The 12,759-nt window shown below is 36.6% G+C and overlaps 1 pseudogene; it reads right to left on the bottom strand.

Moving 5' to 3' along the window:
- Positions 1-227: 227 nt before the first annotated feature.
- The window catches only part of LOC113925481, a 38,099-nt pseudogene continuing 25,567 nt past the window's right edge, over positions 228-12,759 (bottom strand).

A 12,759-nucleotide genomic window follows, 5' to 3' on the forward strand; every position in this document is an offset into this window, starting at 1 on the left:
TTTCCTGGTTACTTCAACTTCCTATCTTCCTCTCTTAAACAGCTTTCAAAATCCTAATGGAAAGTGGATGTTTCAGTAAGATTTAATATATATTTTTTTTAACTAAGTAGCAATAGAAAAACATCCATAGTTTACTGAGGTACCTTGTTAAGGCCAAGAAAAACCTTTTGCAAAAGAGGCAGCAGATCTCTATCTAGGCTAAGGTAGATAACACAAACTTTGCCCAATCACAACCTGTAGGCTCTCATCCCTAGTGTGCTAGCCAGTAGCAACGAGACAGAATCCCAGTAAGTCCATTCATCTGAGTCCACTTCAGGCACTGCTGAAGAAATCTCACTTTTCACCCAGAATACTGGTTCTGGTCCATATGGATCACAAGTCCATTTGGGGAAACTCGTATCCTGAGATTTTAGCTTCCCATCAAAACTGCACTTCGTGTGGCCATGAGTACCTAAAAGCTCCTTGATGTATCCCCTGTGGCCCTACTTTGTTTTCAGTTCCACTGGTTTAAACCACAACACATCCTCTCTGTTGAAGAACATGTAATGTACTACTGCCATCTTAGTAAAAATTTTGAAAGGATGACCACTCAAAATAACTCTCTTGACGGCCGTTTTGTCTGGATCCACTGACAATTGATGCCTGTGGTAATAAAGCTGTGCCTCCCATTGCTATTTTGTTTGAAAAGTAGCATAGATGCAGGAGGAAAAGTGATTGGCCATATATTGTTACCACCAAGGCCATGTCAGCAGACAGGAAATCTCTGAAATTTATTTATCTGCTGCAGTGTGCTGAGAGAATAAAGGTGAGGCTCAGAAGAGCCTGAACCCACAGTGGAAGATCAGCCCTTCTAACTTTCACAGGCTCTGTGTTGCCAGGGTCCCACCATATTCAGTACTGACATCTTCTGTTCATCAGGTAGTAATGAAAATGCAATCAATGGTGTGCTCCTTGCTTGAAGCACTCAAACCCTGAGACAGGGACTTCAGATATGAAGTGTAACATATCAGCCAACCTCAGTTCCTTCAACCTCTTTTTTTCCCTCAGTTTCTTTAAAAATGAATTTCCTAGTATTAGTAAAGTTCTGAAACTGAAAGATCAGAGCATAATCTTGAGGAAGGTTTTTCTTAGGGTCCCATGAAGACGTGCAGAAGCTCTGGAGCCCTCTGTATTTTTGAAATCAAATACTTGCAGGCATGTCACAGGGGGGTCTCTACTTCATCTGGAAGTGGCTCTTCTTTTTTTATTTGTATTTCTCCAACATTGTTTTCCTTAGCCTTTTCATCCATTTTCTCATCATACAGATCATCACAACTCTCCTATAGTCAGTTTCACATTCCTCCCCCTGCTCCTCTTCACTACCCTCATCCCAAGATTCCTCTTCAATAAAATCCTCATGTTCCATACCATCACATTCATCTTCCCCATCACTTTCACCATCCTCATCCCAAATCTATTCAGCATGGTAATTTGATACCCCTTTGGGAACTTTCTTTACCAACTTGGAACTTTCCTTCAAGAAGTGATTTTGCCTTGTTCAGCTCCTCTTCAATTGGGCCAGGTTTGGTCTTCTTCCTTCAGATCTGGGATAAATTCTGTTTACAAAGATTCTTGTCTATCAGGGTCTGCCTTCACTGGGACCTTAAGGTCTTCCTCCATACCAGTTTCAGCATCCATAGCACAAATCTCCGTTGCTACAGCTGGTCCTTTTGGGATTTGACCACTCTAGGATTTAAAGGGAAAGGGTCCTAGGAGCATTTATCTGTTTCACCTGTAAATCACCCTGTCCAACGATATGCAGCAAGCTATTCACATTCAGAGCCGGCTCACAAACACAGCCTGAGATTTTCAAGGTGCCCACCAAGTTCATCTCTTCACTAGGCACAAAGTCAGCAGCATGTGCAATCAGGTAGGCCTGTCAATCTGGAAAGGCAAGATGTCCTTGCTTTTGATTAGCCAGCTGCCTGAGTAACGTCTTTACCTCCTGTCGAGTGTCTACAGGAAAAGTTTGTCCTCAGGAAAGCACTTCTCTATTGCTTTACTTAGCTTCTTTCTGGCATCTATTTGTTTCTTCAGTGGGAAGCCAGAAACCCCTCAGGCAGCTAGTGTACAGGTGGGAAGGCCCTGAGCAGGAAAGATAGTGATCCCCAGTACTGTCCCCCACCTTCTAGAGGATCAAGGAGGAAAAGGATGGTATCTGTCACTTTAGCCATGTCTAACATAGTGTGCAGATCCCTAGGCCTTGTAGATGTGAAACACCACTGATGTTTTAAGGGGGGGGTACCTAACAGCATAAAGCTAGTGGTGTTTCCCTATTCAGTCAAGTGTACTGTTCCAGTGTCCTTATCCTGAAGCAGGAAAAGTCCTCTGGCAGGGAAATCCTGTTGTGCAGGGGAACCACCAGTACCTGATGAGGAGGGCCATCTTTGCTGCCCAGCCATCTCTTCTCTGCTAGAACCACCTCCTTACGCTTTCAGAGCTGGTTGGAATGATGCCGCTGGTCTACTTTGTTGAGCTCTTTTCTCACCTTCTTGCTTAGGATTTTCAGTGCTAGACAGCCTTTGCCATCCTGCTGCGATGCTACCTGCCTTTATGAACTTTATTCTGCTGCTTGAATGGGCCAGAACAGTGGGTTACCATGCCGCCACTCAGGTGTATCCAGTCAGCCTGTGTCAGGCTGTTTTAATCAGAGATTCCAAGCCAGAAAGAAACCTTATGGGATTATAGGTACTGATGAAGTCCACATAAGTATGTAACCCATGCATCTGCTGCTGTCTCTGAAGTCTCACGATGTCCACAGTTTGGAAAGAAAATGGATATGACATGAAGTGAGGAAAGAATAATGGCCAATTGGAATATGCAAAAGGGGGCTGGAACCTTGAGGTAAAACTGCCAATGTTGATGATTTAGACAACCAGCAAAAATGCTGATGCACTTGACCATAAAACTTTACAAAAACCACTCCCAGGATTTGGAGAACCTGAAAGAAGATATCTGACAGGAGGTAAAACATCTGCAACTTAACTGCTTCCCCAGATCCACAAGGCATGTCAACACAATCTTGGCATACCTGATATGTGGCAAGAGCACCTAACCTTACTTGCTAAGCATTAACACGCTGCTGTTTCACTGTGCCTTCTGAATCTTCTGCAAATTTCTCTAGGTTAGGCCAACCTCATTCCCAGAACTATGAAGGGACAGGAATTTGGAGGGAGACAGTTCTAACTAAGCTAAATCAACATAATTTAAAGTCCCCATAATCAATTTCTTGTCACCTTGGCCAATATATACACTACTTTAAACTATACAAAACTTCCAAGTAAAGGTAATGGCAAAGTGATGCTTCATCTTTAATGATGCAATTATCCCTGATAACAATAAAAAACATGCTAATCTTTTCCCAAAGAGGATATAAATCATTTTAACCATTTTGGTGTAAAATATATTCCTCTCCTAGCTGAACCACATTCCCTTGATTTCTTAAAACTCAAATTTTGAGATATGAGGTCAGCTTCTATTAACACTTCTTGTGTTTGACAGGAGGAGAGTGGGAGAGGGAAAGAAGTAAATATTTTATACATAACCAGATATGCTGATATTGATATAAGGAAGAAATACAAATAACTATTGTAGACCTTGTTTCTGCAACTATTCATGTGGCCATAGCCAATATTTATAATTATCTTCTTTTCCTATCCATTCATGATTCTGCCCTCAGTTACCACATTGGCTGGTTATGTTTTCCTGTCTGATGCGGATGATCAAACCTTCATTCCTGAAGGTTATGGGCCATTAGCAGTCCTACTGAATTTGGGTTGTTACAGTTCCAAATTAATTTTAAGTACAGGATATAGGAATACCAAAAGCACTCCAGGGTATCACTTATATCCCAAACAAAATCTTCCTTACGCCACTGTAAAGTAGCAACATAATTTCCTAAGAATACAGTAACCCTTAATCTAAACATCTCACCTGGTAGGGTAAGATTCTTTAATTTTTGATTCACTGTCATTAGGAACCTAAAGTGGCCAGGTGGCAAATTCAAATTGCAATGTATTGGAACCCTTGTTGAGTCCTCTGGTGAAAGTATTCTCCCATGGAAACTAATAAGTGTGTTGCAGAGCCCAAAGTTCTGTGCACTTAAGGACAGAAAGTAAAAATTTCACTAGTGTATCACAAGGGAAAATAGGAATGACTCTCATTTCCAACCTTGGTAAAAGAGTTGGCTTAGCAAGTCCAAATGATGGATTTGTTGCCTACTAAATCCAAAACTCTCAATAAACATCATGCTTCTTTCTTAGTAGTAGGAGGGGCCAGATGCAGCAACTTATCTTTAGGAGGTACCCCAGAATGCTAACACTAGAAAGCAAGACCAAACCAGCCTATGTCTTTTATTTATTTATTTGTTTGTTTGTTTGTTTATTTTTATTTCTTTATTTTTATTTGTGGTTAAGATTTATTATAGTGATGCAGTCAGGATGCACAACTAGACCATAAAAGAACAACACATAGGTGGCATCTGGATGAATCCCTGTGTGGGCTTCCTTACGCTCTTTTCTGCCTATGAGGGGTCACACAGAGTACACTCTTCTCCCATCGACAGAACTGAAACAACATATGAAATATTGTCTACTATTAATACACATTAGAGACTCAGGGCCCAAGACTTTTACTGGGGACTAATCACATAAGCACTCTCTTTTTGGCGCATACCAAAATTCCAGACTCTCAGAAGGAAAACATATTTAAGAGTAAGTCGCATTGCTTGCACAAATGGTCTAGGCGCTGTGAACCACCCTAATCAATTAATTGTTGACTGGAACTACTTCAAAAACCAAGTTACCAGATGCCAGACAAGGACCAACCTTCTAAGCAGGCTTTTTCCAAGAACAGCAGTCTCAGGTCGACTACATTAACTCTTCTCTGCACAGTACATATCTGCTGTGCTGCAACTGACATTAATACCAGAGTATTTCCAGGCCAGATGTCTTTCAGGACAGGATTTTTCTGCCACCTCTCTGATATTTGTGGGCAAGCACCATGTCTTTTAGAACTTTAACTCAATTTCTTCTTTTTTAAGGCAGTTAAGCAATAACTCATCTAGATTTGTACATTTTAAGTATATCCACAATAACTTAAATATGATAAAACTATGAAATATTCTGAAATTCTGAAAAATAGTGATAAAGTATTTCTATAATTGTTCAAAATATATTGCTCTGAAGGGTTCTCAGTGAATCCTCAGTGCATGACTCACTTAAGAAATGAAAATAAATCTCCACTTTCTGTTTCAGCAGTTCACAGAATACATTTTCTTCATTCTTTCAACACATTTATAGTTTGACTACTGGATGCCTTGCACACTGTGCAGAGTTTACAGTAGCAATCAGAATAGGCAAAGTCCTCATTGTAAAGTAACTTCTTTTTTTCTGGAAGGTAAGGGGGGATAGGGAAAAACAAGCAATAAACAAGAAAATTTCAGATAATGTGCTGTGAAGAAAAGGAAACACTAGTAACATAAGAGAGTGATTCTATCCAAAGGAAAGCACTTTGGATAGATAAGATTATTAGGGGTTTCTGTGAGGGTGTGATTTTTGAACTGGAAACTAAGTGACAAAAAGGCCATAGGAAACCTGAGATGAGAGCTCCATGAAGACACTGAGGAAGAGCAAGCTTCACATGTTGGGGACTAAGAAACCAGTGTGAATGGAGCATAATGAGAAAAAGGGAAGAGTGGTACTGGATGAGATCAGAAAAATAAGCTGGCCCCAGAATATGTAGGGCTTTATAGATACATAATCAACATTTATTATATAAATCTGATATGTCAATTGTTTTAAGCAAGAGATTTGCCTAATGTAGTTCACATTTTGGAAACTCTCTTCTGTGACTAGATTGGACCCTCCAAAAGTGATGGAATGTAGAGATAAACTAGTCAGGAGGACATAATAGTAGCCAAGATAAAACATAATGATACTTTAACAGGATGTTACTCTTTGAGAAAGAAAGAAGTGGCTGCAGGGTATGTTGGAAATAGAACAGAAAATAGGGCATGTTATACATATTGAATTTAGAGGTATATGAGTGGAAACCAAATCAAGAATCTCTCCTTGGTTTTGATTCTGTGCAACTGTGTGAAATGTTTTGCCACTTACTGAGATGAAAGGCCTGGGTTAGATGTAGTTTTGACAAGGAGTTAAAGAGGTGGGAAGTCATGGGTTATGTTTGGACACATTAAATACGAGTTTACTATATAACATCCAAGTGAAGATATTGATTAGTTTGAACCATATAAAATTCTCTCTCTCTCTCTTTTTTTTTTTTTGTAAGGTAAAACTATCTAATGCCATCAATTTCATGTGGTTTTACCACCTAATAGTATATAGTTGTATACATGAGTCTGGAGTTCAAGGGAAAGCTCAGATTTAGAGAGAAATTTGGGAAGAATTGGCATATTGATGTTATCTGAAGCCATGAAGCTAGATGAAATCATATAGGAACAGCATATAAGTAAAAAATGGGCCCATAGGTAAGCTAGGAACACAATAATATTTATAGATCAAGAATAGATGGGAAATACAAGAAAACTGAGGAAAAGCAACTGAAATGAATACATTTTTTTTTTTTTGTATTTCTTTGAACAAAATAGCAAAACATATTTTTCGGTCTGATCTTTTGGCATTTCTGTTTTCCATTTCCTGTCATGTTAGAAAGATAAATACAATTTTCTGAGCCACTGTGAGTCTGAGAAGTTGGCTCTTGATCCAACAAAGAACCATAGTAAGTCTTCTCAAATTTTTACAGCCCTAGTATTTACCTACCTGCAATATTTCAATGTTTTATATGCTGCTGCAACTTCCAGCAACTATTCTATAAAGTATTGATGGTTTAGGGTGGACTAAAAAAAATACACAATCATAATGTCTTCCAATGTTATATCATAAAATTAATTTGACAGAGAATTTTCAAACCCATATTTACTTCATAAATGGTGGAATGTAAACTGAACATTTAAACTTTCTCTTTTCTTCACTGTATTGTTGACTTTTTCATGTTTATATTCAGAAGCTTGTTCTAGGGCAAATGTATACTTGTTATCAAATTTAGAGGGCATCTCTCAAATTCCTTACAGTTTCTTGTAAAAACAGAAATGTAACATGAGAGAATGAAATCATTTGGGATAATATAAAACTGACCTAGGATGAATTTGGATAACCAGACTGAAAAAATGAACAATAACAAGGGAATTGGTTAGCAGACAACATGTTACTGAAATAAACTGATAGACGCCACTCTGGGCATTTCAGCACTGTAAACTCAATTCTGCCACCTCTCGCAAATGCCACCATTGAAACCTTGACTCTGTCAACTTGAATAACTTCTAACATCTCTTGAAATTTGTGATTCTCTCTTAATATTCAATGCCTAAGTAAGGAAGGCCTGATGCAACAACCCAAGCTCAAACACCTAGGACCTATCAGAGTGTGGGTGTAGGATGGGGCCTTGCCTCCCACCAGATACACCATGAAACTAGGGAGTACTTCTAAATTTAAGAGGTGTTTAAATTATAGCTAATCAACAAGTGGCAATTATCTACTATAATGAACTTTTTTCCTCCACCATCTGCCTGTATTCCTCTATTTATACTTGTAGAATAATTTATTCCATGTAGCATAATACAAGTGTTTCTTACACCACTGAAACAAATTCCATTTCCAAAGGAAGATGACCTAAAATTGATTAATTTTGCATCCGGTTTTAAGTAGACTCTTTAGGAAATCCTTATTCCTTTCTGTGGAAGAAAGTTGTCTACAATATAGAAATAAATACAAAAACTAACAAGGAATTAAAAATGGATAAAGGTTATAGTCTTTGGTGTTTAAAACTAAACATGAGGCTACAGTACATATTTACAAATTGCCTCCTCAATCACCCATTTCAGATTCTTCTGGCTTTGAGGCAGCACCTCAATTTGTCAAGCTTTTGTACCCACTGGTATGATCTATACTTTTATTAATGAGAATCTGTGATTTTGATAATCCTGCCTGTATAAACTGCAATAACATTTGGTACTCCATGTAGTTGTACTAGTGGGCACTTTAGAGGATCATCTGAGTTCTATTCATATTCTTTATTCCATTATGTAATACTTATTTCTCTGATAATGAGAATTAATCATGCCAGTCAACATAAATACCCCTTTTTGCCTTTTGACCTAATTGCATGAGAAGCTGCATTGGCTAAGAGGCAATCTCAGCTTCTAAACTAATGCAATAACAATCAATCAATGCAATTCAACGAGTATTTTTGAAGCACTCCTTGGAATGCAAACTTCTAGATCAGTAGAGCCCAGAATCATGGAAGTACACATTTTTCCCTTAGGTATATATATTTATGTGTAATTCAACTTCTATTCTTTGTTTCCTATTGTACTCTACTTATGGGAGCAAATTTTTAAATATTTTTTAGTTAAAAAGTTTTTCTAGATGAACAAGGATATGTAATAGTAATACAGTTTTTTTTCTTCTCCTTTTAAATGAAGAAGAATTGACACACAATATTGTATTCATTTCAGGTATATAACATAGTGATTTGATATTTATATACATTATGAAATGGTTACCACAATAAGTCTAGTAACCATCTGTCACCATACAAATTTACAATATTATTGATTATATTCCCTATGCTGTACATTACATCCTAGTGTGTTATTTATTTTATATAATTGGAAGATTGTACCTACTCTGAATTTCATTCCCTACCCCCAGGAATCATCAGTTTGTTCTCTGTATCTATGAATCTGTTTCTGTTTTGTTTTGTTTGTTCGTTTCTTTCATTTTGTAGATTTCACATATATGTGAAAACATATGGTATTTGTCTTTGTCAGATATATTTCACTTAACATAATCCCTCTAGGTCCATCCATGTAGTCACAAATGGCAAGATTTCATTATTTTTATGGCTGAGTAGTATCGCACTGTGTGTGTGTGTGTGTGTGTGTGTGTGTGTGTGTGTGTGTATGTGTGTATGTGTCTGTATATATACACACAGGCTACTGAAATAAACTGTATGTATATATACATACAGACACATACATTTTCTTTATCCATTCATCTATCACTGAACATTTATTTAGGTTACTTCTGTATTCCAGTGATTGTAAACAATGCTGCAATGAACACAGGAATATGTATGTCTTTTCAAAATAGTGTTTTCATTTTTTCACATAAATACATAGAAATGGAAATGCTAGAAGGTATGGTATTTCTAATTTTTAATTTTTTTTTGATAAACCTCCATACTGTTTTCCATGGTGGCTGGACCAATTTATATTCCCACCAACAGTGTATGAGAGTTTCCTATTCTCCACATCCTTTCCAACACTTGGTATTTCTTATCTTTTTGACCCTAGTTTGATATTTCCTATCTTTTTGACCCTAGTAGGTGTGCGGTGGTGTCATTTTGGTTTTGATTTGTATTTTCCTGATGGTTAATTACGTTGAGCATCTTTTCATGTGTCTGTTAGACATCTGTATGCTTTCTTTGGGAAAATGTCTGTTATGGTCCTCTGCCCATTTTTTAATGAAATTGCTTGTTTTTTTGATATTAAATTCTGAGTTTTTTATATATTTTAGATGTTAACTCCTTATCAGATATATCATTTGTGAATGTCTTCTTCAATTCAGTAGGTTGCTTTTTCATCTTGTGATGGTTTCCTTTGCTGTGAAAAAGCTTTTTAGTTTGAAGTAGTCCCATCTGTTTATTTCTGCTTTTGTTGTCCTTGTCCGAGGAGATAAATTCAAAAAAATATTGCTAAGACCTATGTCAAAGAGCTTACTGCCTAATGTTTCCTCTAGGAGTTTCATGGTTTCAGGTCTTACATTCAAGTCTTTAATCCATTTTGGGTTTATTTTTGTAGATGGTGTAAGAAAGTAGTCCAGTTTCATTCTTTTGTATGTATCAAATTTTTCCAATATCGTTTATTGAAAAGACTGTCTTCACCATTGTACATTCTTGCTCTTTTGTTATAGATTTACTGGCGACATAAATATGGGTTTCTTTTTGGACTCTTTATTCTGTTCCATTGATCTATGTGTCTGTTTTTGTGCCAGTACCATACTGTTTTGATTACCAAACCTTGCAGTATAGTTTGAAATCCAGGAGTATGATGCCTCCAGCTTTCTTCTTTCTCAGGATTGCTTTGCTTATGTTCTGGCTATTTGGTTGAAAATTTCCCAGATTTTGATTGTTAATTTTAAAAACATTTTACATCCTATAGGACAGTATCATAACTTTTCAAGGTTCTATTTCACATGTGACTTCATACTGAATCTTCAGAATCCATATGTGTTTATAAAGGTATTCACTTCTAAGATATATGAGAGTACTGAATGTCACAGACACAAGTTGATGTTTGTTTTGCTATAAGGGTAATTATTTGGTCAGGTACCTATTTTAGAGAACTTAAAGAAGGCCTAATACATGCATATGCATATGCATATAATTAGTGGTGCTGGATGAATGATGATGGGCAAAACAAGCAAATATAAATTTCTATACTCAAAGACTGGCATGGGAACACCTATTTGGGGACGTTTAAATCTGAGGTGTGGGCCCTAGCTATAGTGGAATGAGATATGGGAAATAAAACATGGGGACCTTTGTATTGTACTTAGAAATTCTCTCTTGGTTGGGAGAGGGAGAGATATTAAATATCTAGAACTACTCAAATTGAATAGCATTATGTATTCGCCCTGGTTGCTTTGGATAACAGATGGAACAGAGGCTCTGGAAATAATAGGTGATCAAAGGAAGAGTAATAAAATAATGCATGCTATACTTGGTTTTAAAAAAATGGCCTTTAAGCTGGTATATTAGACTATGGCTCTGATGGTCTAATTGGAGAGTACTTTTAGGGTATTTATTTTAGTTCTCATATATCAAGTAATATGTACTTAACCTGATCATCTGTGTAGTTGCCTACCTCTGAGATGACCTCCAGTGACCCCCCCCACTTCCCTGTATTCATACCACTGTGTATTCCCCTCCCAGCTTGTCCTAGAGTTGATATGTGTAACCAATAGAATATGAGAGACTGATGGTATTTTGCTTTTGAAGTTAGTTTATGAGAGGTATTGTGGTTTCCATCTTGGTATGTCTCTTTTGCATCACTCACTTAGGGAGAAGCCAGTTGCCATGTAGCATAGCTCGATGCTGGAACACGGGTGATAAACAACTGAGTCCTTTGACCACTGACCATATGAGTGAGCTATCATGAAAGCAGATGCTCTAGTCTCTGTCAGACTTTCATCTGATTCCAGTCCCAGCTGACAGCTTGACAGAAATCTTATAAAAGAGCCTCCTGAATCAGGATCAGCTTTTAAACCACTATTGTTGGATTCCTGATCTCTATGTGAGCTAATAAATTTCAATGTTTTAAACTGCTGAATTTTGGGGCAGTTTTACACAGCAGTAGAAAATTAATTAAATTTGTTTGATAGATTATCCAGAAAACTTTATAGAGCTATATTGATAACTATTGCTAGAGGTTCATAGTCCTGCTTATGATTTTTGACCATTGGCCTAGAATCCTAGCAATATCAGGCTTAATGAAGATGATTAATTTTTAGCAATAAACTAAAGAAAGTGGGATAGATCTTGTGATAGAAGTTTTAGTATGCGACAGCAAGAAAAAATTAAAACAAAATTAATGTCTGTCAGTGTTAAAAGAGGCTTTAGAAAACACAGTGAAATCACTTGTTTGATAAAAAGATAATTGATTAAAAATTGAGCTTTTGGTTCACACCATGATTGGCTTAGATACTTAATCAAGGCCTTGTTGGTCTTACCTAATTGCTGAATTATATCTAAGAAGATGGTTTAACTCATGGATTATTTAATTCTGATATGATTTTTTAAAATTCCCTATTAGTTGAATTTTTTCCAAGGTGAATCTTAATATTTGTAGTCAATGCAACATGGTTTTCTCTATATTTTTTCCTTTTAGTAGTGAGCACACAGATAGGTACCTCTATTATAGGTGTATATGCTTGTGAGTAGAGGAATATGTATATCTATGGTATTTACCATTTGATGAAGTTTTGCAAATTATACCAATTTTTTTAGTATTTTAATCTAATTAGGCCCACTGTAAATACTTTTTGAATGGAATTTAATTGTATTGCTAACCTCTGATTGACATACAATTACTATTATTTTATTATTTTATTTTTATTTTTTGTAGATGAAATCACTGATTTATTTTATTTTATTATGTTATGTTAATCACCATGCATTACATCATTAGTTTTTGATGTAGTGTTCCATGATTCATTGTTTGCATATAACACCCAGTGCTCCTTTCAATACGTGCCCTCTTTAATACCCATCACCAGACTAACCCACCCCCTCCCCTTTAGAACGCTCAGTTTGTTTTTCAGAGTCCATAGTCTCTCATGGTCAATTACTATTATTTTAATAGCTGCCATCAACTTCCTTAAATTCCTCTGGGGGAAATATATTGTTCCAAAGATTGTGTGAAAGAAAAATTACCTGAAAGTCAGAATGAATTCTAAAATGCCAACTCCTACAGTTTCTATTTTAAAGACATCTTAAGAGTTATAAGGAACCACTTAGGAAAGAGATAAATACATCTTTCTCTTCCTTCAGGTCTACTAAGCAAATTAGCCCTAAAAATACCTAAAGACCCCTCAGTTGAATTATGACAAGTGGCTAAATCATTTATAGATGTGTGTG

The sequence above is a fragment of the Zalophus californianus genome, chromosome 4 (assembly GCF_009762305.2).
Source record: "Zalophus californianus isolate mZalCal1 chromosome 4, mZalCal1.pri.v2, whole genome shotgun sequence".
Classification (NCBI taxonomy): Eukaryota; Metazoa; Chordata; class Mammalia; order Carnivora; family Otariidae; genus Zalophus; species Zalophus californianus.